We start from the raw sequence: 27,168 nt of genomic DNA on the forward strand, positions 1-27,168 counted from the left end.
TCAGATATCTGGATTAGTCTGCGAATGCGTGTTTAACATACAACTTGAAATGCCGTATATACGTACAGTAATCGCTCCTGGATAGGGCCTATCTGATGACGGATAAATTCCGAAACGTGTCATATCGGCAGTAGCGTCATTCCTTGCCTAATGTTTGACTTTTAGCATTGCGAGCCAGTCATTCTGAACGCAGAACTACTGCTTGTTTGAATTACGAGTTTTATGCCGGATTACAAATGACAAAAGAAATATTTTTTTCGTGTGATATAATTATAGCCAACGCCTTGCCGCAATGGTAACACCGGTTCCCGTCAAATCACCGAGCTGGCTAGCACATGGATGGGTGACAATCCGGTCTGCCGAGCGCTGTTGGCAAGCGGGGTACACTCAGCCCTTGCGACGCAAACTGACGAGCTACTTGATTGATAAGTAGCGGCAACGATCTCGGAAACTGACCTACGGCCGGGTGAGCGGTATGCTGACCACATGCCCTCCGTATCCACATCCGGTGACGTCTGTGGGTGAGGTTGACACGGCGGCCGGTCGGTACCGCTGGGTCCTCCAGGGCCTGTGGACGCAGTTTACGTTTACGTGATATAATTATAAATTAACAATTTTCGGATTTTGTTTATTTAGTTGTACTGTGAAACCTTGCTTCTTGCCAAATTTCGTGATTCTAGGCCACCGAGGAACCATGGACCTTAGTATTGACATAAATTTCAACTTGATAGGTATACCCGTTCCTGAGGAGAAAGTTTTTCAATAGTAGGAGAGACAGACAGAGAGACGGACAGACAACAACGTGATCAGGTAAGGGTTCCGTTTTTACCGATTTTTTACCATAATAATAAAAATATTGTGTAATTACGTGTGTCTTGACGACTGTTTTTTTGTCTTTGCTTTCTGATGGATATTTAAAAAGAATTATACGTATGGACGAAAAAATTGTAGCGGTAATTTTAAAGTATGAACGAATTTTTTGTGTTAGTGTGATTAATGTTAATCTGAAAGATAGTTTGTCAATCTTAGGCTTTTTTCATTACATAAATGTAAATAACGTACTGCCCTGTCTTTCTAATTTTTAACTAAGGTGTATAGACTCATTAATCTTTGTTTTAATACAGTGGTGCAAGCCACTTAAGTACTTATTACGCAAAGCAGACAGAGAATCTAAGATTTTTGTCAGATCAATTTGACTCAATAAAGTTTTAGCTGTAAAGTATATTTCACGACTTCTATCACATTACACCTTTGTGGTCAGATGTACGAAGAAAACTGCAACCTTATTATAAAGGTCTATTATATTAAAATTATCTTTTCAGTGGCTTATGTGTTTGCAGTGAACGAACTGTAATATCCAGCTTCCGTGTTGCTATATTGACAACTTGATGTTACAGCCCCGGGTCATTTTATGGAATGTCTCCCAGGAGAACTTAGTTTTTCATTGGATTACTAGTGAGGCCGCAAGTAGACGTGTCACGTAAGGTGGCGAGGATTGTGTTGACTTGCTAAGCGACGAGTATCGCCAAGTGCTATTAACACATGCTTCCTTGTGGGTGACGGTCATGCGCGCTAGGTAACAGGAAAGACTGTCAAGACCTCATCATGTTTCAGTCGAGACACTACGTTGCGCTGACTCGCTGGGGTTATCACAGTTAGTATCTAGGTCGTACCGCGTAGCGTCAGTCCCCACCCATCTTTAACCGCTCTTCGCAGTGGCGAATTCACTCACTGCCTCCAAAATTATCATTTCTAACACCGTTCCGGATTGTATCTGCCCTCTTTCATCCTTTGTCCGCTCATATAAGAACTCACACCGACCGGAATTGATAATCAACGTTTACGTGCGTTTGTGACGGCCGTTTTCTCGACTGTATCAGTCCTGTGTACGAACAGTTATCATGACTATGTGTAAATAAGCATAGAGATTATTACAGCTGCTCGACAAAAAGTTTTCAGTTAACTTTCCATATCGAATTCCGATAAAATCTGAATCTTCCGATGGCTGCTTCTATCATCGTTGCCAGGGGCTGTCAGTGCTGTCGTGAAATTGGCGAGGTTCCCAATTTTATGCCGAGAGGACGGCATCTGACTGACTCACTGTGCTGTATCGACATGTTGAACATTAAGTTCACGAGAAGTATAGAGATTCTGAAAAATCTGCGGGGACTGAACACAGTCTATAGTCAACAAAAAAATGATTCAAATGGCTCTGAGCACTATGGGACTTAACATATGAGGTCATCAATACCCTAGACTTAGAACTACTTAAACCTAACTAACCTAAGGACATCGCACACATCCATGCCCGAGGCAGGATTCGAACCTGCGACCGTAGCAGCAGCGCGGTTCCGGACCGAAGCGCCTAGAACTGCTCGGCCCCAGCGGCCGGCTATAAACACAAGAGTATATTCAAACATACTCTTGTGTTTATCGACTATAGACTGTGTTCAGTCCCCGCAGATACCAGAACTCTAACTCAGACTTCGAACTATTGGGTCTCTGTGATTAGGGAAACTGTAGAAATTAGGCTATATGATGACAACTACAAAACAGATATCCGCTATGCACTTAGAACACGCGCACTTGGTAAAGAAAAATCACAAGGGAAGACTTTATATGGCTGATAACCAGTTATGAGCGGTGATGCTGGACAACGAGCACAGACGTAATCTGTTGGCGCAGAGGCCGCCACCTCAGAATGCATCATCATCATGTCATCGTGACGTAATCCAGACAATCAGATGACGTCCTCTGGGCATAAAGGTGGGAATCCCACTAGTTTCACGACAGTAAAACGATGATGATGATGATGATGTAGGCAGCCACCGAAAGCCTCGTATTTTATCAGAATCTCACGCGGCAAGTTAACCGAGAACCTTTTATCCAAGGACTGCTTCACGGGAGACTTCGTACCCACGTCATACCTATGCTGTCTGCTCAAGCAGTGCAGTCCGTCTTATTTATCTTCAACTCTAATACTACTACCTGAACATCATAGCGAAAGCACTCGTTCTCAGAAACTAAAATCCCTTACTGTACCACAACATAACTCAGTCATCTTCTCAAAATAAATTTCCCTTTCGGGAACCCAACTTTGGGACGATTTTCCTCAAAACGACAGCTTGTTTTCAGCTTCAAAAGACAATTAACGCTCCATCTTATATTCCTGCCCCATGTCTACAGTCCTTTTATTGAAACAGTCTGTAGATGTTTTGAGAGCTCCGCGGAATTAAATTACAAGAAACAAAGAAGTTCTGTTTGTCGCTGCTTCCCCTGGACCGTGGAGGCATTGGCTCTCTCCTCGTACTACAGGAAATTCAGCTGCCGAAATAATTAAATAAATTGATTAAATAAGGGAACACGTGGAGACTACAGACCAGTAACAGACAGTGGTAATTAAATCTGATGTACTACAAACGAAACACAGAAATTCGAAGCAATCTCGTTACGTAAAGTAGGAATTTGTCAGTGCACCATTATGGACTATACGGTGATCAGCAGTCTTGCACAGAATCAAGACAAAAATACATGAAAAAAAAACACAGTCCACATTACAAATAATCTCCTGTCCCTAGAGAGAGCACTGGGCAGAAAATCAGAGAAGAACCTTGAGAATTTTGAACCAAGAATACTACGAGTAATTACGAATTTGCGAGCACGCAGACAGGAGCAACGCGACAAACATTACCGCTCTTGATTTGTAAATACCGTGGAGGTAATTCCTCGTGGTGCAAAATTGCAGGTTAATAATGGACGAGTGTGCTACAAGAATTCTGTTGCGAACGTCTTATCTAAAGCAAACGACAATTTGCATGGTTTCTACCAAAGTGATGGAAATCAGCGCATGGAATTACGAAAAAGGCAGCAACTACAGCACTAGTTCCAATCGGCGACAGCGTTAATCGCCTCTGGCCGCGCAGCTAATAAGGAATGTTGCACTGTCAACTCGGCTCACAATGCATAGACAGCAACTACAAACAGTGGAAACTGCAGGTAGGAATATCAACAATGTAGGAAAAGACAGATTGCTATTTATCGTAAAGAAGATACGTTAAGTTGCAGACAGGCACAATTAAAAGACACTTACATCAAGCTTTCGGCCATAGCCTTCATCAGCAAAAGAGAAACACACACCATTTATACACCGAAGTCAGCATTCCAGCCCGAGCTGCGAGTTGGCGGTCATGTGTGCATGAGATGTGCTTGTTTGTGTACATGAATGGTGTTTCTGTTTTGCTGATGAAGGTTGTGCCCAAAAGCTTTATGTAAGTGTCTTGTAACTGTGCCTGTCTGCAACTTGACATATCTTCTTTAGGGCAAGTAACAATCTATCTTTTCGTACATTGTAGACAGCAGTTACGTTATGTTCCTGCACCTTCGCAACGTCGCAAACCGGCTCGCCTAAATCTGCCTCACGTTTGAAGAACGAGTACACATTAAAAATGAGGTTCCTTGTCTGCTTGTGAAACACTTGGCGCCTTCTAGGTGTTTCAGCTGCTATGAGAAAACTTGCAGAATACCACAAGATCAGTAAGCCGTAGTTTCGCGCGCGTAAAACACGACAGAATGCTCAAATACGACGGAAGTTTACACAGTACAGAACGGGGAAACACAGAGCTGATGGCAAGCTGCGCAGCTGTCTCCTGCTCATCCCCGGCCCGGAGGCCACGAACACTCGCGCACTTACTCGCCATTTAATACTTACCAAGAACAGAGACGGATTGTGACCGAGAGTGCGTCTCTCACGTCAGTAGTTCTGTTACCTAGAACGCCGCACAACTGTTTGCTTGCCTTTGGGCAGTTCGGCCTGCCCATGCGCAGGCTGTTGGTCCAGGGGATGGCGCCAGCTCCATTGACTATGCCAAGGCTTAATGCCCTCCGCGTAACCGTCACCTTAGCTTGAATTTTGTAATTTACGGCCAGGCCACAACAACTTCTGCAGATTTAGAATATCTTGAGCGTTTTATGAATTAAATGATTGCTGACCACGTAAGTTACTCTGCTCCCACCATTCGATAGTCCTCTTCTTACCGAAACTATCGGTGATTTCAGTTGGTTTGAGAAAATTACTTTTAATGTATAAATAAGCAAATTAAATTCGTCAACTTATTAATTAATTAGCGTACAACCCCGTGTCTCCTACCATTTAACTCGTAACTGCACAAGCAGTCCGAATCTGTGATTCGAAATGCAGTTATAATTTCATTTTGCTTTTTCTCTTTACAATGGGACCGGACTGGAAAGCTGCTGAGATCTAAACGTATTCGAAAAGTCTCTGGGTTACAAGTCACCTATTTTGCAACAACTGCTGTCACTGCAACTTCAGTCTTCTCCTACGTCATTTTTCCTTCTATTTCTGATGACGTTTAACACAGATTCAAAAGTGCTTAACTAATTGATACCATTGTTATCCTTAGTGTTATTCGCTCTTATTATTTGTGTTGATCATTATAATTAGCCTCATTATACAAGGTGTACAACTTTGCTTCCGCCGTTTTTCCCCAACATCTGAGGCTTTAATGAAACAATTTGGTTACACATGTATCATTCAAAGTATTTTCCAACGCTGGCCACTGCTTTTTCCCATCTTTCGGGCAATGGAAGAATCCCGCGTCGCAAAAATTGCTCATGTTTTGAAGCGATCCACGAATCGATCCAATTTCTTCATGAGATCGGAAGTGTTGGTCAGCCAGGCCATGCGCCATTGATCTAAACAGGTGATAGTCAGAGGGAGCAATGTCTGGAGAACACGGCTTGTGGGGTAGGACTTCCCATTTTAACGTTTCCAAGTACGTTTTGCCCTCTTTTGCTACGTGGGGTCGTGCTGCAAAATCACTTCATCGTGCCTCTCGCTGTATTGCAGCCGTTTGTCTTTTAATGCTCTGCTCAAACGCATTAATTGCGTTCGATAACGAGCACCTGTGACTGTTTCACTTGGTTTGAGCACCTCATAGTACACGACGCCGAGCTCGTCCCACCAAATGCAGAGCATGATCTTGGAGACGTGAATATTCGGTTTGGCCGTCGACTTGGAAGCGTAGCCGGGATATCCCCATGAGTTTTTGCGTTTAGGGTTAACGTAATGAAGCCGTTTTACGTCCTCTGTCACAATGCGATGCAGATATCCCTTCCGTTTTTGCCTCTGAAGCAACTGTTCACAAACACACAAACGCTGTTCAACGATTCTTGGTTTCAGCTCACACGTGACTTCTTTCTGAATCATGCCCACAGCCTTGAGACGTTTTGAAATGGCTTGCTGTGTCACTCCCACCGATCCTGCCAATTCTTCTTGAGTTCGATGCGAGTCTTCACCCAGCGATGTCTTCAATTCTGCATCTTCGAAAACATTCTCTCTTCCACCACTATGCCGGTCTACGACGTTAACCTCACCGTTCTTGAAGCGTTGAAACTACTCACGACACGTTCTTTCACTAATAGCGTCTTTACCATACGTACTTGAGAGAATTCGATGAGACTCAGCCGCTGTTTTCTTCATATTGAAACAAAACAGTAACACCTCCCGCAAATGACAACAATTAGGCTAGTAAACTGACATTTTCAATCAAGAACAACTTTATGATGCGGACACAAATCGACTAATGTTTGAATGAGGTGCAAGCTAACTGCTTGACGTTGCGATCTGTTTCTTTCGACCGCTACTTGCGTTGGCGCTACCCATCGGCAAACGGCGGAAGAAAAATTGTACACCTTGTAATATCTCAGATGTACACAATTGAATCAAGTGTAAGTGTAGACATCGAGAACGTTTAGTGAGAGACGATTTGGGAGCCAACATCTTGTGTGGGTACATAAAAGAGTGAAATATTAAACTCTGTATTTGAAAATTGTGCTGTTTCTTATTTAAAGCCTGCGACACTCACTCGCAAGTACGAGTATCGAGAGTGTGTCTTCTTCGTTAAATACTCTCTAGCTGTTCCACATATTACTTAAACTTGTACGCATTTTTTCATCAAATGGTTTAATGGCTCTGAGCACTATGGGACTTAACTTTTGAGGTCATCAGTCCCCTAGAACTTATAACTACTTAAACCTAACTAACCTAAGGACATCACACACATCCATGCCCGAGGCAGGATTCGAACCTGCGACCATAGCGGTCGCGCGGTTCCAGACTGTAGCGCCTAGAACCGCTCGGCCGGCTTTTTTTTTCTCATCGTTCTATAGTTATGTGTCATTCCCGACGTAATCTAAGTGCCTCATTATTTTATTCTTGACTATATTACTGTGATTTTAGTTCAGTTATCACTTTTGGTGTTTTATTAGTAAAGTATCTGAAGCATCCACAGCAAAAACGTTTCATCAGGGTGATATAGTGAGGTCTCAATAGTAGCAGGATAACATGGTGAAACGCAACTTACGTCTCACGAAGCATGAAACCTTTTACACTGAATAATATTGTCCTTGTGAGCAGAGACCTTGGATTAGTGATTCTGGCTGTGCGGTGTGTACATTTGGCACACTGTATTCGAGCCGCAGAGAAGCAGGAGGCTACAGTAAACACAAAGGAATAACTGATTTAGCGCAGCGAGATCCCTGGTCGACTACAGAACGGCCACTGCGCGCGTCGGCGCAAGCGTTAAATGTCGCCGTAGCTTCATTTTACGGCGGTGGAGAACATTACAGGAAGAAGTAAACATTAACGTTAGTCGCGGGAGGTCGGCTGTGTGCTGCAACCCAGTGTCAGGATCGTTGTACTGACTAGGTGGCCGAAGATATCCGCACAGGGTCGCACATCGACTACGTACTGTCAGCTTCCGAAAGGTTGCTCTGCTCACCACCAACCCGATATATTCGCCCCAAACAAGGCCATCGCCTCACTCAGCGAAAGTGATGCCTTGCCCACTCTGAGTGGACCCAGAACCAGCAAGACAATCAATTCTGCATAAACTCAGGGCTTGCTCTCAAGAGTCTTTACAGCCGCCTGTTCGTCTGGCGCACGACTGGGATAGATTGTAATCCCACAAATGTCGTGCAAAGGACGCGACATAGCGGCGACAGTGTTCTAATCTGGGACGGGATCTTGTTAGAAGCGAATACGCAACTGCGCCTGTATTTGCTACGGGTACTGTGATGGCAGTAGCCCACAGGTATGACCGACGGCAACGGCAAGTACGCCTTTTTTGTGGTTGAGTTGCACTATGTATTTCGAGTGAGAAGGTTCTAAGATGTGCTTCACTCGTCACGGGAATACAAACATTGACATAAATGTGTGCTTTTATTATATACTGTGGGTTTTAATAACTGACAAGCATCAGAAGAGTAGTACATGTGTAGAAATACCAAGTTCCACAAGGTTCATTTTAGTTGTGTGTATTTTTACTTGTGATAAATCTATTTGTAATTTTATTCTTGAGTGGAATGTACAATACTCTCTCCACTAAAATGTTGACATGGCATGAGTAATGATAGCACAATGGAGCATTACCTATTGAAACCGGTCAATAAAAAACAAGTTTCAACGCATTTTGGATACGAAAAATTTATTTAAAGTACATACGGTTCATTCCTTCTCATTTCTCATTATGAGAAACTTCAGTTATTATTATTATTGGGAAGTTTTGAAGTATCTTTTAGATTAGATTAGATTTACTTTCATTCCAATTGATCCGTAGTGAGGTGGTCCTCCAGGGTGTAGAACATGTCAGAAAAACAATAATACATGACAAATATTACAACTAAAACAAATAAGCTGTTTTTTTAATGAACACTATATGAAAGGATCGTTTTACAACACTCATTTACTAAGATCCCATTAATACTCTGAATTTAAAATTTAAAAAAATTGTTTGTAAGGTACTAAACATATAACTACTACAACACTTATTTACAATGAACACATTACTGCAATGAAATGGTGCAGAAATTAGATTGTACTTTACACACACACACACACACACACACACACACACACAAATCAGTTGGTTCTACAGAGAAATTCATCAATGGAGTAGAAGGAGTTTTCACCAATAAATCCTTTAGACTTCTCTTAAACTGAATTTCATTGGTTGTTAGATTTTTATGGCTGCTGACAAGTTACTGAAAATGTGTGTTCCTGAATAATGCACACCTTTTTATACAAGTGTAAGTGACTTTAAATCCTTGTGAAGATTATTCTTGTTTATAGTATTGATTCCATGAACTGAGCTGTTGATATGAAAAAGTGATGTATTTTTTAATGAAAAATTTCATTAAGGAAATTGGGAAGCAGTAGTTAGTATCCCTAGTTCCCTAAACAGGCCTCTGCAGGATGTTCTTGAGTTCACACCACAAATAACTCTTATTGCACGTTTTTGTGCCCAGAAAACTTTGGCTTGGCTTGATGAATTGCCCCAAAAAATAATCCTATATTACATTATGGTGTGAAAGTAAGCACAGTATTCGAGCTTTTTCATTTTTATATACCCTATCTCTGACAGAATTTGCATTGCAAATAGAGATTTGCTTAGATGCTTCAGCAGTTCTGTGGTGTGCTCCTCCTAGCTGAATTTATTATCAAGCTGTAATCCCAAGAATTTAACACTGTCCACTTCTTCTATCTGCTTGTCATCATATATTAGGCATATACTCGTGGGGCACCCCTTACAAGTTCTGAACTGCATGTAGTGTGTTTTTTCAAAGTTTAGTGACAAAGAAATGGCTAGGAACCAGTGATTAATGTCCACAAATATTTTATTAGCCAATGTTTCTAAGACTACTCTTGATTTGCTATTTATTGCGATGTTTGTACCATCGGCAAACAAAACAAACTTGGCATCTGGTAATGTTACTAATGAAAGGTCATTGATATACACAAGAAAAAGTAAGGGCCCTAAGATGGAACCTTGTGGGAGCACACATGTAATTAGTTCCCAGTTGGATGATGCCTGGTAACTTAATATATGTCTCTTTCCTTATAACACCCTTTGTCTCCTGCCAGAGATATAAGATTTGAACCATTTTGCAGCATTTCCTGTTACAACATAATATTCTAATTTACTAAAAAGGATATTGTGATTTACAGAGTCAAATGCCTTTGACAGATCACAAAATATACCAGTTGCCTGCAATTATTTTGTCTAATGAATTAAGTACATTTTCACTGTAAGTGATCGCGTTTCTAACATCATTCAGTTTTCGTTGATAAAGTAAATAAGAAATTAATAAAATAGACAGTATTAATGATAGTGTTAAGTCTCGTAGCGCGTGGTTGATTGTTGTCATATGGTACGCGCTAAAATTCAAACTGTTGAAACTGTCCATGCACAGCTTTGAAAAATTACATTGCACTGAACGTTGAGCACTCTATTGCTTGATACGCAAAACTACTGAAAACTGTAATTGTGTCTGCGTGAAGTCGTCTGCTCCCTCGCTACTGGACCTCCGAGGTTCCTTGTGGATTTTGCTAATTCGTTCGTTTTCCATTGCAGAAATGTTTACATCAATTTTTTGTAACAGACAACGAACTGGAGTTAGAATGTAAATAATTGACACAATCAGTTTTCAAAATGTCCTCGAACGGGCGCTAAATTTATTGTGTCGCTCAACCTCGCCCGTCGCATCTGGTGCTAATAATCTTAAATCAGGTAATATTGTCAATAAACTTTCGCTATCGGTCTTGGTAAAAGAAGGCAGGTTCTAATCTGCTCTATGAAAAACACCCAGGTAACTAAATTTCGTTATCAATTACGCGCACCGAATGAAAGTATGAAGCAGAGCATGCCATAAATAAAAATGCAAACAGAACTGAAGGCTCATTAATAGGATTATATTTCAGTAACTGAAGGCTAATTGCTGAATTCCACAAATCACAGAAGGTGTTCTTGAAACTTAGAATAGGGATCGTGGTTCACTGTACATTATACAATAAGAACTCGTACGTAAGGTAAAACTTTTTATCATTTCCTCAAAATATCATACCTGAACAATCATAAGAAGTCAGGATTAAGAAGCATTTAGAAAATGCGAACTGAAGAAGCGGTACTAATAGGTGGTATGAAGAACTGCCCTCTCAAACAATTTTATACTTTATTATACAGTATGATACGCAAAGAACCAGCGAGTGGATGTCGTTAGCAGCAACGAATTTTACATTGACAGTTGATATAATTTCTTTGGACGACAGACTCTCACAACAAAAATACCGCTGCCGCGCCACTTGCGCACTTGTACGTAATTTGAAATACATTTCGATACGGGAAGCACACGATAAATTACAGAATGAAAAGCAGATAATAGACTTCGGTTCAGCAATCACACTACACAGGGGTTTACAAAATACTCTCAAAGAGCATGAGAAATGTGTTAAGGAATGCATTATATTTGTTATCTATGTTATCGGCACTATAAATATCCAGCCACTCTTGTTCCTTAACGAGGTTTAAAAATCTCTCTATTGCGTTACATAGTTTGTAATTATATGTGACTTTGTTTGAGAAAAACAGCCTTTTAGTGTTAAAATTTGTGCATCATGATCTGAAAGGCCATTCATCTTTTTACTAACAGAATGCCTATCTAGTAATGATGAATGAATAAAAATATTGGTTATGGCTGTGTTACTGCTACCTTGCACCCTACTTGAAAAAAAAAAAGACAGTCTGCACCCGATCATATGAGTTTAGGAGATCTACCAATATGTTTTATCTTGCACAATCATATACAAAATTAATATTGGAGTCACCACATACAACTAATTTCTGGTATTTCCTGTAAAGTGACCCAAAACGCTCTCCAGCTTGGGCAGAAATGTTCTGAATTCAGAGTTAGTGGACCTGTAAACAACAACAATAAGAAGTTTAGTTTCACTAAATTCAAGTGCCCATGCACAACATTCCAATATCTGTAGAGTGCCATGATACGTCTATGGACTCAGACAGGGTACTGTTTTTTACGTACATGGCCACTCCCGTACTCCGCAAGGAACTCATTGAAAAACAGCCAACTAATCTGTATCCTGGTAAAGGAAGCCTCTGAATTGTCAAATTATTTAAGTGGTGCTCAGATATACCAATAATGTCAGAGTCAACATCTATAATCAGTTCACTAAATTTATCTCTAATATCTCTTATATTTTGATGAAATATGTTAATTCCTTCTCTACTTGGATATCTGACCTCTCTTGAAGGTGATTTCTTGGTTAGAGGGACTTCCTTTAAGCAGGTATACCTATCAGCTGAGTTCTATATCTACATCTATATCTACATATATACTCCGCTAGCCACCAAGCGGTGTGTGGCGGAGGACACTATTCGCGCTAAAATCATACTTCCCCCCCCCCCCCTTCTGTTCCACCCGCGGATCGCGCGAGGGAAAAACGACTGTCTGAACGCCTCAGTACGAGCTCTAATTTCCCTTACCTTGGAATGGTGATCATTGCGCGATATGAAAGTTGGTGGTAATAATATATGCTCTACATCATCGGCGAAGATCGGATTTTGGAATTTAGTGAGCAGCCCCATCCGTTTAGCGCGTCGCCTGTCTGCAAGTGTGTCCCACAATGAGATTTGTAACGCTCTTGCGATGGCCAAAGTACCAGTCACAAATCTTGCCGCTCTTCTTTGGACCTTCTCAATCTCTTGAATCAGAGGCAACTAGTAAGAGTCCCATACAGACGAACAACGCTCTAAGACTGGACGACTAAAGTATTGTAAGCAATTTCCTTTGTTGAAGAACTGCATCGCTTCAGGATTCTACCAATAAACCGCAATCTAGAGTTCGCCTTATCCATTACTTGTGTAATCTGATCGTTCCATTTGAGATCATTTCGAACAGTCACACCCAGATACTTGACGTATGTTACCGCTTCCAAAGACTGGGCATTTATTTTGTACTCGTACATTGATGGAGATTTTCGCTTTGTTACGCAGTAGGTTACACTTACTGATATTGAGAGATAAGTGCCAGTAATTATACCACGCATTTATTTTCTGCAAATCCTTATTGATTTGTTCACAACTTTCGTGTGTTACTACTTTCCTGTAGACTACAGCATCATCGGCAAACAGTCTAATGCCGCTGTCAATACCATCAACCAGATCGTTTATGTAAATCGTAAAAAGCAGCGGACCTATTACGCTGCCCTGGGGCACATCTGATGTTACGCTTGTATCTGTCTCCCCATTCAGGACGACATACTGCTCTCTGTCTGTTAGAAAAGTTTCTATCCAACCGCATATGTCATCAGATAGACCGTAAGCGCGCACTTTTTGGAGCAAGCGACAGTGCGGAACTGAGTCGAACGCCTTTCGAAAGTCGAGGAATGTGGCATCTACCTGGGAGCCGGTATCTAGAGCCTGTTGTATATCATGCACAAAGAGAGCAAACTGTGTCTCGCATGACCGCTGTTTCCTAAAACCGTGCTGGTTTCTGCAGATGAGCTTCTCAGAGCCTAGAAAGGTCATTATGTCTGAACACAAAATATGTTCCATGATTCTACAACAAATCGAGGTCAGTGAAATTGGCCGGTAATTATGTGCATCCGATTTTCTACCCTTTTTAAGGATTGCTATGACCTGGGCCTTCTTCCACTCCCGTGGAACTTTCCGCTGTTCCAATGATCTCTGTTAGATGATGGATACGAATGGTGCTATATTTGTAGCATAGTCAACATAAAATCTTACGGGTATATCGTCTGGGCCAGATGCCTTCCTGGCGTATAAGGATCTTAACTGTTTTACAATCCCAGATACACTAAACACTATGTCAGCCATCGTTGCGTTTGCTCGATAATTGAAAGGGGAATGGTGCTGCAGTTCTCTACCGTAAACGAGTTTTTGAAAGCTAGGTTTAGAATGTCGGCCTTCTGTTTATCATCATCCGTTACATTACCCGTACTGTCAGCAAGAGAAGGTATTGAATTATTTGTAGCGTTCATAGATTTTACGTACGGCCAAAATTTTTTGGGGTACTTTTTGAATCTGCAGATAAAATATTGCTTTCAAATTCGTTAAAAGAATCTCTCATTGATCTTTTGACAGCTGCTTTCATTTTGCATTTGTTATTTCGATTTAAAAGAGGTGCAGCTCTAACACGAACTACTACAGGGATTTTTCCACGAGTGACCCCACCACCACCCACTGCACTGTAACCTATAAGCATTGCCAGCCTCCACTTCCCATACCTACTGAGGTGCAGGCCATGCTTAATGAAACCTGATCTACTGATAGACTCAACTGGCACCACTGCAATGTGGCCCATACCCTCAGCCATGAGTGCCTTCTCCAGCCCCATGTTAACACACTTGAAAACCGCATTAAGATTGGGCCGATCACGACGCTGAAACAGTTGCACAAAATGCACGTTAGTCCCACAAGTTTGTTTAGCTATCTTTACCAGGTCACCATCTGCATCATGTTCCCCGTCCCTATCAAGACTACTCCCTGCTCCAGCCACAATCACTACCTGATCCTCTTTCGTAAAATTCCTATATGACTCTGCTATGTTGTCAGTCACCTGAGCCAACCCTGCACTAGGCTTCACAATGCTGGTGACCTGGTACTCACTCCCCAACACTTCCTACAACTGCTGGCCCACACATCTACCGAGTGAACTACCTAGCAACAGAACCTTCTTCCTTCTTTTAGACTTTACAACTGACCTAGGAGTCCTAACTGCTGAGTACTGCTACATGTTCCCTACGTATACAGCTACAAGAGGCTCCTCTCCACTCAACTCTGACAGTTGGTCAAATCTATTGCATATACGCAAAGTAAAACTGTCTGAATACCTCCTCCTCCCACCAACTGCCAGCAGCCATTCCTCGGCACCCTTCACCCTCCGCAACCTATCTAGTTCTTCTTTTGCGTACTGTAACTGAATCTGAAGGAAACAGATCTTACGCTCCTGCTCCTCTATCAACTTACTTCTACTACAAATTCTGCATTCCCAGGAGAGGATTTCGCTAGAATGCCCACTGGCTTCCCCACTAAATTCCCCCCCCCCCCGCTCCAATGAAAAAAAAATACTTTGAACAAATCCCACACTGTAACCCACTACTCACAAACCTATGAGAAAGCCCACACTTCCCACTCATGGTAAAATTTTACAGTTTCTAAGAAAAAAAAAAACCTAAACGTCTTCGTTACCTAAGTTTGATTATGCCAGTAGAACTATTTATAGAACTAACAATAGTAGTCTCTAAATTCTCTCTCTACTAAGAAAGCAACAGTTTTTATTAATACTACTCAACCACAACTAATGCCAATACCAACAAAACTTCACAAAATTTGTTAGCTAAAACCAAAAGTTCAAGCGGCCACTGGAACACGCAATGAAGTTAAAGCGGTGAATGAAAATATTACTGAAGTATTTCACTAGGAACAATAATAAACGTCACCTGAAAACTACCGCACGAAATTTACTAAACGACTTCAACGCACAGAAAACTCTAAAAAAACTCAGTGAGCGAACGTTTCCAAAATTTTATTAAGCCGCTATTTCGTTACAAACAGCGCGAGACACCGTTGAAAACTACTAAATTTAATAACTGTATAACAGTGCACAAACAACTTTGTCAGAACTTAAGAACCGCTACATCTGCAACTGCACTGCTAATATTTGGATGAACGACTGAAAACTACTAAATTTAATATTCGAGTACAGTGCACAAACAATTTTACAGTGGCTTTATAACCGCTACAGCTGGAACCGCACGCCGCGAAATGTAAACACATTGCTGAGGCGACAGACTCAGATGAACGACGTAAGCACACTCACGAATAATAGACCACTCGAGTCAGTAACACAGCAAATATTAACACAAACAAACTTTAAAATAAGTAACCGAAGACTAAAATTTTATAAAACATTGACAAGCAGTTTCAACAACAGTCAAGAGCACGTGAAGTCACACCAAAGCCGTGCCGTGAGCAGTCATAAGTTGAACAAGTTACAGTTAACTTGAAAGCTAACAAACCTGAAGTGAACTCGATAGAAAGGCGAGATGAAGTAGTAAATAAACAAGCGCGGTACGTTTGTATCGAGACAGATTTCCAGAACGAAGGTGTCCCGACAGGAAGACGTTCGAAGCAATTGATCGGCGTCTTAGGGAGCACGGAACATTCCAGCCTATGGCTCGCGACTGGGGAAGACCTAGAACGACGAGGACACCTGCAATGGACGAGGCAATTCTTCGTGCAGTTGACGATAACCATAATGTCAGCGTCAGAGAAGTTGCTGCTGTACAAGGTAACGTTGACCACGTCACTGTATGGAGAGTGCTACAGGAGAACCAGTTGTTTCCGTACCATGTACAGCGTGTGCAGGCACTATCAGCAGCTGATTGGCCTCCACGGATACACTTCTGCGAATGGTTCATCCAACAATGTGTCAATCCTCATTTCAGTGCAATTGTTCTCTTGACGGATGAGGCTTCATTCCAACGTGATCAAGTTGTAAATTTTCACAATCAACATGTGTGGGCTGACGAGAATCCGCACGCAATTGTGCAATCACGTCATCAACACAGATTTTCTGTGAACGTTTGGGCAGGCATTGTTGGTGATGTCTTGATTGGGCCCCATGTTCTCCCACCTACACTCAATGGAGCACGTTATCATGATTTCATACGGGATACTCTACCTGTGCTGCTAGAACATGTGCCTTTACAAGTACGACACAACATGTGGTTCATGCACGATGGAGCTCCTGCACATTTCAGTCGAAGTGTTCGTACGCTTCTCAACAACAGATTCAGTGACCCATGGATTGGAAGAGGCGGACCAATTCCGTGGCCTCCACGCTCTCCTGACCTCAACCCTCTTGACTTTCATTTATGGGGGCATTTGAAAGCTCTTGTCTACGCAACACCGGTACCAAATGTAGAGACTCTTCGTGCTCGTATTGTGGACGGCTGTGATACAATACGCCATTCTCCAGGACTGCATCAGCGCATCAGGGATTCCATGCGACGGAGGGTGGATGTATGTATCCTCGCTAACGGAAGACATTTTGAACATTTCCTGTAACAAAGTGTTTGAAGTCACGCTGTTACGTTATTTTGCTGTGTGTTTCCATTCCATGATTAATGTGATTTGAAGAGAAGTAATAAAATGAGCTCTAACATGGAAAGTAAGTGTTTCCGGACACATGTCCACATAACATATTTTCTTTCTTTGTGTGTGAGGAATGTTTCCTGAAAGTTTGGCCGTACCTTTTTGTAACACCCTGTAGGTGTTCGTTTTTTCCGCGCGCTATGCGAGATTGGACTAGTAGAGAATTGTGAAGGTGATTCGATGAGCCGTCTGCCGGGCTCAGCGATCACATTGCAAGCTGTCGCAGTAGTGAGGTTCTGAAATGCATCATTGCAAGTTGAGGCGGACAGCAAGCCTGGCTGCAGAGGAGGTGTAGTGTGAGGTGCACGAGCTTTTCATACGCCAGCTGATCTCAAACGTAGAACCAAACTCACTGGGGAACATAGCCAACTCCCGCACTGTACCACATGGAGTTATGCTTCGGTGCTGCTATTGGACGTAATGGAGCACTTTCCTTAAAAATTTTTGGAAAGCCATATATTTTAAAACTGACAGTATTTGTGTCATTTGCAGGCTATTAATTGTAACTTTTAGAAGTAGCAGTTTTTTGGGTTGGTAAGTACCTCCAATTACATAAGTACATATGGCAAGATGGCAAGAGCAAACCATTAATGCTTACTTTCCCCTCGGAGTGGGGGGTGGGGGGGAGGGGGGGGGGGGGCGCAGGCCAGGTGTTGAAGTGAGGACGTGTGAACCTCAGAAGGTTAGTCTACTACATATACCGACAATCGTAGTCCACTTAACGGTGAAGTTACGATCGTGCATAGAACATCAGGTCGTAGGCTTTGTAACGTGTTTGTAGCAAGACTTTTTGGCACAGGGTAAAACAACCAACACACTGATGTGTGTACATTTCAAGGTACCTCATATAAAAGTATTTGCTCTTGCACCCGTTACACCCCGTATGTATACGAACAGGCTGTGACTATTCAGGATGTCCCAGAAGGAATGGTGAATATTCAGTCATATGACCAGAACGATCATTCGAAGCAAAGAGTCTAGTAAACATGGGCTCTAAAATGCTTATTTCAGTGGATATTAGCGCTTCTTCATACTGTGAAACCTCTTCTGCTTCAAGCTCTTCGCTTTCCATATTTCGAGAGGTGGTACTATAGACTAAACCAAAAAAGTTCTAGTAAACTCGGGGGCATACTTAAGAACTATGGGCACTTGTTCACCTCGGCTACTGTGAAACGCATTCCTTCTACTGAAGGTATGCACTTTAAAGCTCAACTTCATTAGACAATTTTTTCTTATTGTGGTCTGCACTACGATCTACCAAAACATGGAAAGCAAATAGCTTGCAGCAGAAGAGATTTTTTCACATTATCGAAGCCGAAGAAGTGCTCATAGCTCCGAAGGTAAGCATTTTAGAGCCCATCATTGCTTGACCTATTTACACTACTGGCCATTAAAATTACTACACCAAGAAGAAATGCAGATGATAAACGGGTATTCATTGGACAAATATATTATACTAGAACTGACATTTGATTACATTTTCACGCAGTCTGGGTGCATAGGTCCTAAGAAATCAGTACCCAGAACAACCACCTCTGGCCGTAATAACGGCCTTGATACGCCTGGGCATTGAGTCAAACACAGCTTGGATGGTGTGTACAGGTACAGCTGCCCATGCAGCTTCAACACGATAACACAGTTCATCAACAGTAGTGAATGGCGTATTGTGACGAGCCAGTTGCTCGGCCACCATTGAACAGACGTTTTCAGTTGGTGAGAGATCTGGAGAATGTGCTGACCACGGCAGCAGTCGAACATTTTCTGTATCCAGAAAGGCCCGTACAGGACCTGAAATGTAGAGTTTCACAGGGATCGAATGAAGGGTAAAGCCACGGGTTGTAACACATCTGAAATGTAACGTTCACTGTTCAAAGTGCCGTCAATGCGAACAAGAGGTGACCGAGACGTGTAACCAATGGCACCCCATACCATCACGCCGGGTGATACGCCAGTATGGCGACGTCAAATACACGCTTCCAATGTGCGTTCACCGCGATGTCGCCAAACACGGATGTGACCATCATGATGCTGTAAACAGAACCTGGATCCATCCGAAAAAATGACGTTTTACCACTCGTGTACCCAGGTTCGTCGTTGAGTAGACCATCACAGGCGCTCCTGTCTGTGATGCAGCATCAGGGGTAACCGCAGCCATGTTCTCCGAGCTGATAGTCCATGCTGCTGCAAACGTCGTCGAACTGTTCGTGCAGATGGTTGTTGTCTTGCAAACGTCCGCATCTGTTGACTCAGGGATCGAGACGTGGCTGCACGATCCGTTACAGCCATGCGGATAAGATGCCTGTCATCTCGATTGATAGTGATACGAGGCCGTTGGGATCCAGCACGGCGTTCCGTATTACCCTCCTGAACCCACCGTTTCCATATTCTGCTAATATTCATTGGATCTCGACCAATGCGAGCAGCAATGTCGCGATACGATAAACCGCAATCGGGATAGTCTACAATCTGACCTTTATCAAAGTCGGAAACGTGATGGTACGCATGTCTCCTCCTTACACGAGGCATCACAACGACGTTTCACCAGGCAACGCCGGTCAACTGCTGTTTGTGTATGAGAAATCGGTTGGAAACTTTCCTGATGTCAGCACGTTGTAGGTGTCGCCACCGGCGCCAGCCTTGTGTGAATGCTCTGAAAAGCTTATCATTTGCATATCATAGCATCTTCTTCCTGTCGGTTAAATTTCGCGTCTGTAGCACGTCATCTGCGTGGTGTAGCAATTTTAATGGCCAGTAGTGTATTTTGAATGGTACTTCATGTCATATCCCTGTCATGGCACCGTTATTTCATATGCAACATTTTCAGAACGAAGGATAGTAGGCCGTAAACGTAATATCAATACATTTTAACATCATATTCTTATTCTGTATGCCGTAGGCGCAACACTGATATCCATTTAAGTAAACTGGGAGCTAACTGACTCATTCAGCCTCGCTTTTAATTCTCCGTTTACATGAAGAGACGTCAGTTTAACTGTTAACTCTGTATTAGCCTATTTAAACAATGGATACAAAGCTAATATGCATTTTTGTGCTCCACAAAATGGCGAAAATCCGTTCATATGCTACTAGATTCAAGATATTAAGCAATTTCGTTATCTGAGTGTCTGAAATGGCGACTTTTTAATTACACTTTAATAATCACTATACACTGAGGTGAAAAAAGTAATGGGATACGTCCCATTATCGTGCCGGATCTCTTTCTGCCCTGCGTAATGCAACAACTCGACGTGGCATAGGCTCAACAAGTCGTTGGAAGTCCCCTGCAGAAATATACTGCCTCTGTAGCCGTCCATAATTGCGGATGTTGCCAGTGCAAGATTTTGCGCTCGAACTGACCTCTTGATTATGTCCCATAAACGTGCGGTGGGATTCACGTTGGTCGATTTACGTGGCCAGGTCATTACTCGGATTGTCCAGAATGTTCTTCAAGCCAATCGCGAACAATCGTGGCGCAGTGACATGGCGCATTGTCATTGATACAAATTCCATCGTTGACTGGCTGCAAATAGTCTGCAAGTAGCCGAACATAACCTTTTCCAGCGAACGGTCGGTTTAGTTGGACCAGAGAACCGAGTTTGTTCCATGTAAAGACAGCCCACACCACTAAGGAGGCACTACCAATGGATTCCCCAGGAATTGATTTATTTTTTTCCACTGGGAATATTCGTGGAAGGTTAAGCGCCGGTTGTGACATTATTCATCATTTCTCACAATTTGAATTAATTTTTTTAAAGTGATAATCACAGTTGAAGAAGGGGTAATTTGCCCGAAGAATTCGAACAATTATAAAATAGTTAACGACATCACAAGTTGAAATACTGTGCTAAACTTTCTTTTTTTTTTTTTTAAGAAAACACTAAATATTTGAATCCTTAGATGAGGCAGTATTGAATAACAATTAGTACAGCTACAGAATGGGCATATAAGGCGCTGGACAAATATTCAGTATTGAATAACTTGTGAATTTAACAAAACTAAACAGGTAAAAAAACTTACAATTGTATTTAAAGTAATATTAAATTAGCAGTGAGCCGCGAAACAATTTCAGGACAACAATCTTTAAGAAATGTCTCTTGTAAAAGAATAAATACAACTGAATAACAAACGTTTGAGTCAAGGGCAGTAAGTCCTTAATGTCACAGAATTGCACTGGCGCTATCAATCGTTAAGTCCCATAGTGCTCAGAACCATTTGAACCATTTTGAACCACTATCAATCATGGCGCTAGACAGAATAACAGAACGTCAGGCACTGAGGAACAAACGGCGAAAGGTCACAGAAGGAAAGGCAAACTCAGCTTAGGAAGCTGACGAAGCTGCATGAGAGGTGCCAGCAGAGCTAAGTGACGGTGTCAGGCTTCGCGCTGCCCGACGAACAGCATGCCGGACTCGCGCCGCGCCGAGGAGACGCACGCGGCAGTACACAGCCACTCCAGCACCGAGTCCCCCTCCCCCCCCACCCCCCTATACAAGCCCAGCAGCCTAGGCGGGAAGTGCTGCTAGGTGGGAAACAGCGTAGCGAAGAAATCGCCTGAGCAAGACGGGTGCGAATCAGACAGTGATACAGGCATGATAGCCCTTCACTAAAAGAGGTTCAGTATAAATAGACACCTAAGCCTCTTCTCTTAGATGCAATTAAATGACAATTTTTAGAAACAAACTGCCCACTAAATTATAATTTGAGTATCCATTAAATTATGTGCTAAACAAATTCGTACAGTGAAAGCTCTAAAAGAGCCAAACCATTTTCAATATAATTTGAACACCAATTAATTAAACTGAAAATAGTTACTTGCCCTGAGGAATAGTTGAGGCATGAATCTAAGGACCAGGACCGATGCACTCACATACGAACATACATTCATAGATTAATCCTTGTTCCATAGATCATGAATACGACATTTCGTAATGATGTGGAACGTATCACTTTAACATAAGTTTTCTTTCCACAAAATAATTAATTTTTAATGTTTTTTTACAGTTACTATTTCATATTTAAGAATTCATCTACTGAGTAGAAGGAGTTGTCATTCATAAATTCTTTTAATTTGCTTTTAAATGTTGGTTGGCTATCTGTCAGACTTTTAATACTATTTGGAAAATGACCAAAGATTTTTGTGGCAGCATAATTCACCCCTTTCTGCGTCAAAGTGAGATTTAATCCAGAATAGTGAATATCATCCTTTCTTCTAGTGTTGTAGCAACCCACTACGCTGTTACTTTTGAATTGGGATGGGTTATTAATGACAAATTTCATAAGTGAATGTATGTATTAAGAAGGTACTGTGACTATCCCGAGTTCCTTAAATAAATGTCTGCAAGGTGATCTTAGGTGGGCTCCAGCTACCATTCTGATTACACGCTTTTGTGCAATGAATACTTTCTCTCTTAATGACGAATTGCTCCAAAATATGATGCCATATGAAAGCAGTGAATGAAAATAGGCATAGTAGGCTAATTTACTGATATGTTTATCACCAAAATTTGCAATAACCCTAATAGCATAAGTAGCTGAACCTCACCGTTTCAGCAGATCATCGATGTGTTTCTTCCAATTCAATTTCTCATCAATGCACACACCCAGAAATTTTGATTATTCTACCTTAGCAACAGACTTCCGTTCACAGTCTATATTTATCAATGGTGTTTTACCATTTACTGTACAGAATTGTATAAACTGTGTTTTCTCAAAATTTAGTGAGAATCCATTTGCAGAGAACCACTTGATAATTTTCTGAAAGACATTATTTGCAATTTCCTCAGCTGATTCTTGCTTCTTGGGTGTAATTATTATACTTGTAGAACTAACTTTGCATCTTCATGAATATAGAGTGGCAAGTCATTAATATACATTAAGAACAATAAGGGACCCAAGACTGAACCCTGTGGGACACCATTCTTGATACCTCCCCAGTTAGAGGACTCTGCTGGTTTTTGTAGACTATCTGTGCTGTTAATTTCAACCTTGTGCATTCTTCCAGTTAAGTATGAATTAAACCATTTGTGTACTGTCCCACTCATACCACTATACTTCAGCTTATCTAGAAGAATTTCATGATTCACACAATCAAAAGCCTTTGAGAGATCACAAAATATCCCAATGAGTGATGTTCGGTTATTTATTGCATTTAATATTTGATCAGTGAAAGCATATATAGCAATTTTTTTTTGGTTTTTCTAAAAACCAAATTGTCATTTTGTTAGTACTTCGTTTTTACAAATATGTGATGCTACTCTTGAATACATTACTTTTTCAAGAATTTTGGATAAAGCTGTCAGAAGTGAGATTGGGCGGTAGTTGTTAGCATCAGATCTATCCCATTTTTTATGCAATGGTTAAACAATAGCATATTTCAGTCTATCTGGAAAAATTCCCTGTTTCAGTGAGCTACTACATATGTGGCTGAGAATCCTACTTCTTTGTTGGGAACAAGCTTTTAGTATTCTGTTGGAAATGCCATCAATTGAGTGAATTTATTATTTTCCTAATTTCAATAGGAGAGGTGGGTTGAATTTCAATTTTATAAACTGGCGTAGGTATTGCCTCTTCCGTATACTGCCTTGCATTTTCTAATGAATAGCTGGAACCTATTTTCTCTACAACACTTAAAAAATGATTATTAAAAATGTTTTCTACTTCTGACTTCTTGTTAACAAACGTTTCATTTGGTTTGGTAGAAATACAGTCTTCCTGTGCTCTCGGTTGCCCAGTTTCCCTTTTCACAATATTCCAAATTGTTTTAATTTTATTAACAGATATGCTAATCTCAGATATAATGCAGATACTTCTGGACTTTTTAATAACTTTTCTTAATACAGTGCAGTAGTTTTTATAATGTTTCATTGTTTTGAGATCCTTACTCCTCCTAAATATAAGATACATTTCCCTTTTCTGTTTACAAGATATTTTTATCCCTTTGATAACCATGGCTTTTTACATGGTTTCTTACAATTATATTTCACTGTTTTCTTAGGGAAACTGTTTTCAAATGTACTCATAAAGGTATCATGAAATAGGATAAATTTTAAATTAGCATCATGTTCCCTGTACACCTCTTCCCAGTCTAACTGTTGCAAGCTTTCCCTAAAATTTTGAAGTGTTAAATCGTTAATGGAACGCACTTTTTTGGAGGACTGTTTTGCATTACTGTATGGAGCTATATCATATACTGTAACTAGCTGTGCATCGTGATCAGACAGACCATTCTTAACAGGAAACGTTTTTATTTGATTGAATTTATCTTGGTCTATGAAAACGTTGTCTATCAGTGTGCTGCTTCCTGTACCACCCAAGCAGGATGCCAAACTGAAAGTACCAAGTAATACTTCAAGGTCAAGCTTTCTATCTGATTCTTTCAGAAAATCTACGTTGAAATCCCCACAAACAATAATTTGCTTTCCTTTGTCTGACAGGTAGTACAACAAAGAATCCAAGTTTTTCAAAAATAGTTGAAAATTTCGTAATGGGGACCTATACATGGGTACAATTATAAAAGTGCCTTTATTTAATTTAAGCTCACATGCACATGCTTCTATGTGTTGCTCTACGCAAAATTCTTTTAGTTTCCAAATTTTTCACACTATGACTGGTTTTACGAGGGTCAGTCAAAAAGTAATGCCTCCTATTTTTTTTTCTACGTTTAATTGTCAGGAAATTTAAATGCAATTACATAGGTTGAAAACCACAACATTGAGGATCATTTTGTCATTTTTCAATGTAATCTCCGCCCATCTCTACAGTTTTGGTCCATCTTTGAACAAGGGCATGTATCCCAGCACGGTAAAAATCACAGCTCTGCTTCCTAAGCCATTGACGCACGGATGTTTTGACGGCCTCCTCATCTTCAAAATGAATCCCACGATGAGCTTCTTTTAGTGGCCCGAACAGATGGAAGTCTGATGGTGCCAGGTCAGGGCTGTATGGGGGATGAGGCAAAACTTCCCATCCAATTTTGACAATCTCGTCAGAGGTGTGACGACTGGTGTGTGGTCTTGCATTGTCATGCAAAAGAAGAACATCTGCCATTGATTTTGTTGGGCGAACTCGCTGAAGACGTGCTTTAAGTTTTTTGAGGGTTGTGACGTATTGAACAGAATTTATTGTGCATCCCTGCTCCAAAAAATCAACCAGAATCACACCCTCTGTATCCCAGAAAACTGTTGCCATAACTTTCCCTGCCGATCGCACAGTTTTGAATTTTTTCTTCCTCGGCGAGCTTGTGTGACGCCACTCCATTGACTGCCTCTTTGATTCGGGTTCAAAAAAATGCACCCATGTTTCGTCCCCGGTCACAATTTTTTTCAGAAACTCATCTCCCTCCAAACGGAAGCGCTGCAAGTGTTGGGAGGCTATTGTTTTCCTTGCCTCTTTATTCTGATCGGTTAACATTCTTGGAACCCACCGTGCACAAACTTTTGAGTACCCCAATTGTTTAATAATCGTGATCACACTGCCTTTACTAAGAGAAATAATGCGACACACTTCATCTGCAGTCACCCGACGGTCACCACGAATGATGTCATCAACTTGCTGAATGTTGTGTGGAGTCACTGCACTCACCGGCCTGCCGCTCCGCTTTTCGTCAGTCAACGGTGTTTGCCCTTCAGCTTCCTTACAACGACGAACCCATCGTCTAACAGTGCTGACATCCACTGTCACAACACCATACACCTTCTTCAGTCTTTCATGAATGCGTATGGGCGTTTCACCTTCTGCATTCAAGAATTCAATCACACAACGCTGTCTCAAACGAACATCGATGTCGGCCATCTTACAAACTTCTGCTGTGCTGCCACCTGTTGACACAGAAAGTTACTACTGCAGTGTATTGCAGAAGAAGGTTTGAGGAATGGCGCCAAATTCAAATTTTTCACTTAACTTAATTTCTTTAAGTAGAAAAAAAATGGGAGGCATTACTTTTTGACCGACCCTCGTAACATATATGGCAACTCCTCCTCTCTCCATAGTGTCTCTCTTTACACGTGCTGAAAGCTTATATCCACCTACATTTACCATTTCCATACCTGTGACTATATGATGTTCAGACAGGCATAGTACATCTATTCCACCCTCAGTTTCTAAATCTTCTATACAAACAAGGAGCTCATCTGCTTTGCTTTTTAATCCCTTGATATTATGATGAAATATATTAATATTATTTTTTACTGTGGTTTTATGTGAATCTTTTGACATACTAACATTATTTTTCAGTGTACTGTTATGAGAATCGTGTGATATTTTCACATCACAAAGCCAAAGAGGACCTTACCTCAGCATCAGACAGGGCAATGGCGAGCAACTAACCAATTTCACTTTATTAACGGCCTCAATAAACACCTTGGGGGACTGTCCAGGCCGCGCATCTAAAATATAACTAAAAGCAATACATATTAAAACATGAATGTACATGAGGTGCATAACCAGGATGAAGCACAAATGAGCAGAAACTGATATGATATTCGCACCCCGGGAGGGGAGAATATGAAACAAAAAAAATGTTCAAATGTGTGTGAAATCTTATGGGACTTAACTGCTAAGGTCATCAGTCCCTAAGCTTCCACACACCAATGCCCGAGGGAGGACTCGAACCTCCGCCGGTATCAGCCGCACAGTCCATGACTGCAGTGCCTAAGACCGCTCGGCTACAATATGAAACAACTGTGACGTGCCCCGAAACCTTTAGCCCAGTGAAATAACCTTATACACTCTATGAGGTCACTATGAAGAGCGCTGATCACGACTTGTAGAGGAATGTTTACGAATTATTTGATTAGAGTGACAAAGACCTTAATTAGGAACAACCACAAACGGAAAACCTTAAGGCTATAACGAAACAGATCCATTCACAGTAACATTAATAAAATGCCGGAGAGCAATGTAACGCAAGAGGAAAGCAGAAACAGCCCACGCCAAAACAACTCGTGGCATCAGCAACCATGCGATTGAGTGTCTCGCCGAATGCATGAAGAAACTGTAGACTCTTCCAGGAGGCGCACGGCGTCTAAGTTAATGTAACACATGCCGCCAGGAATTCGGTAGGCTGATCTATTTAGCCCATGAATTGCACCAGAAAACCACCTTTCCAAACCCCGAGCTT

Source organism: Schistocerca nitens, chromosome 1, assembly GCF_023898315.1.
Source record: "Schistocerca nitens isolate TAMUIC-IGC-003100 chromosome 1, iqSchNite1.1, whole genome shotgun sequence".
NCBI lineage: Eukaryota > Metazoa > Arthropoda > Insecta > Orthoptera > Acrididae > Schistocerca > Schistocerca nitens.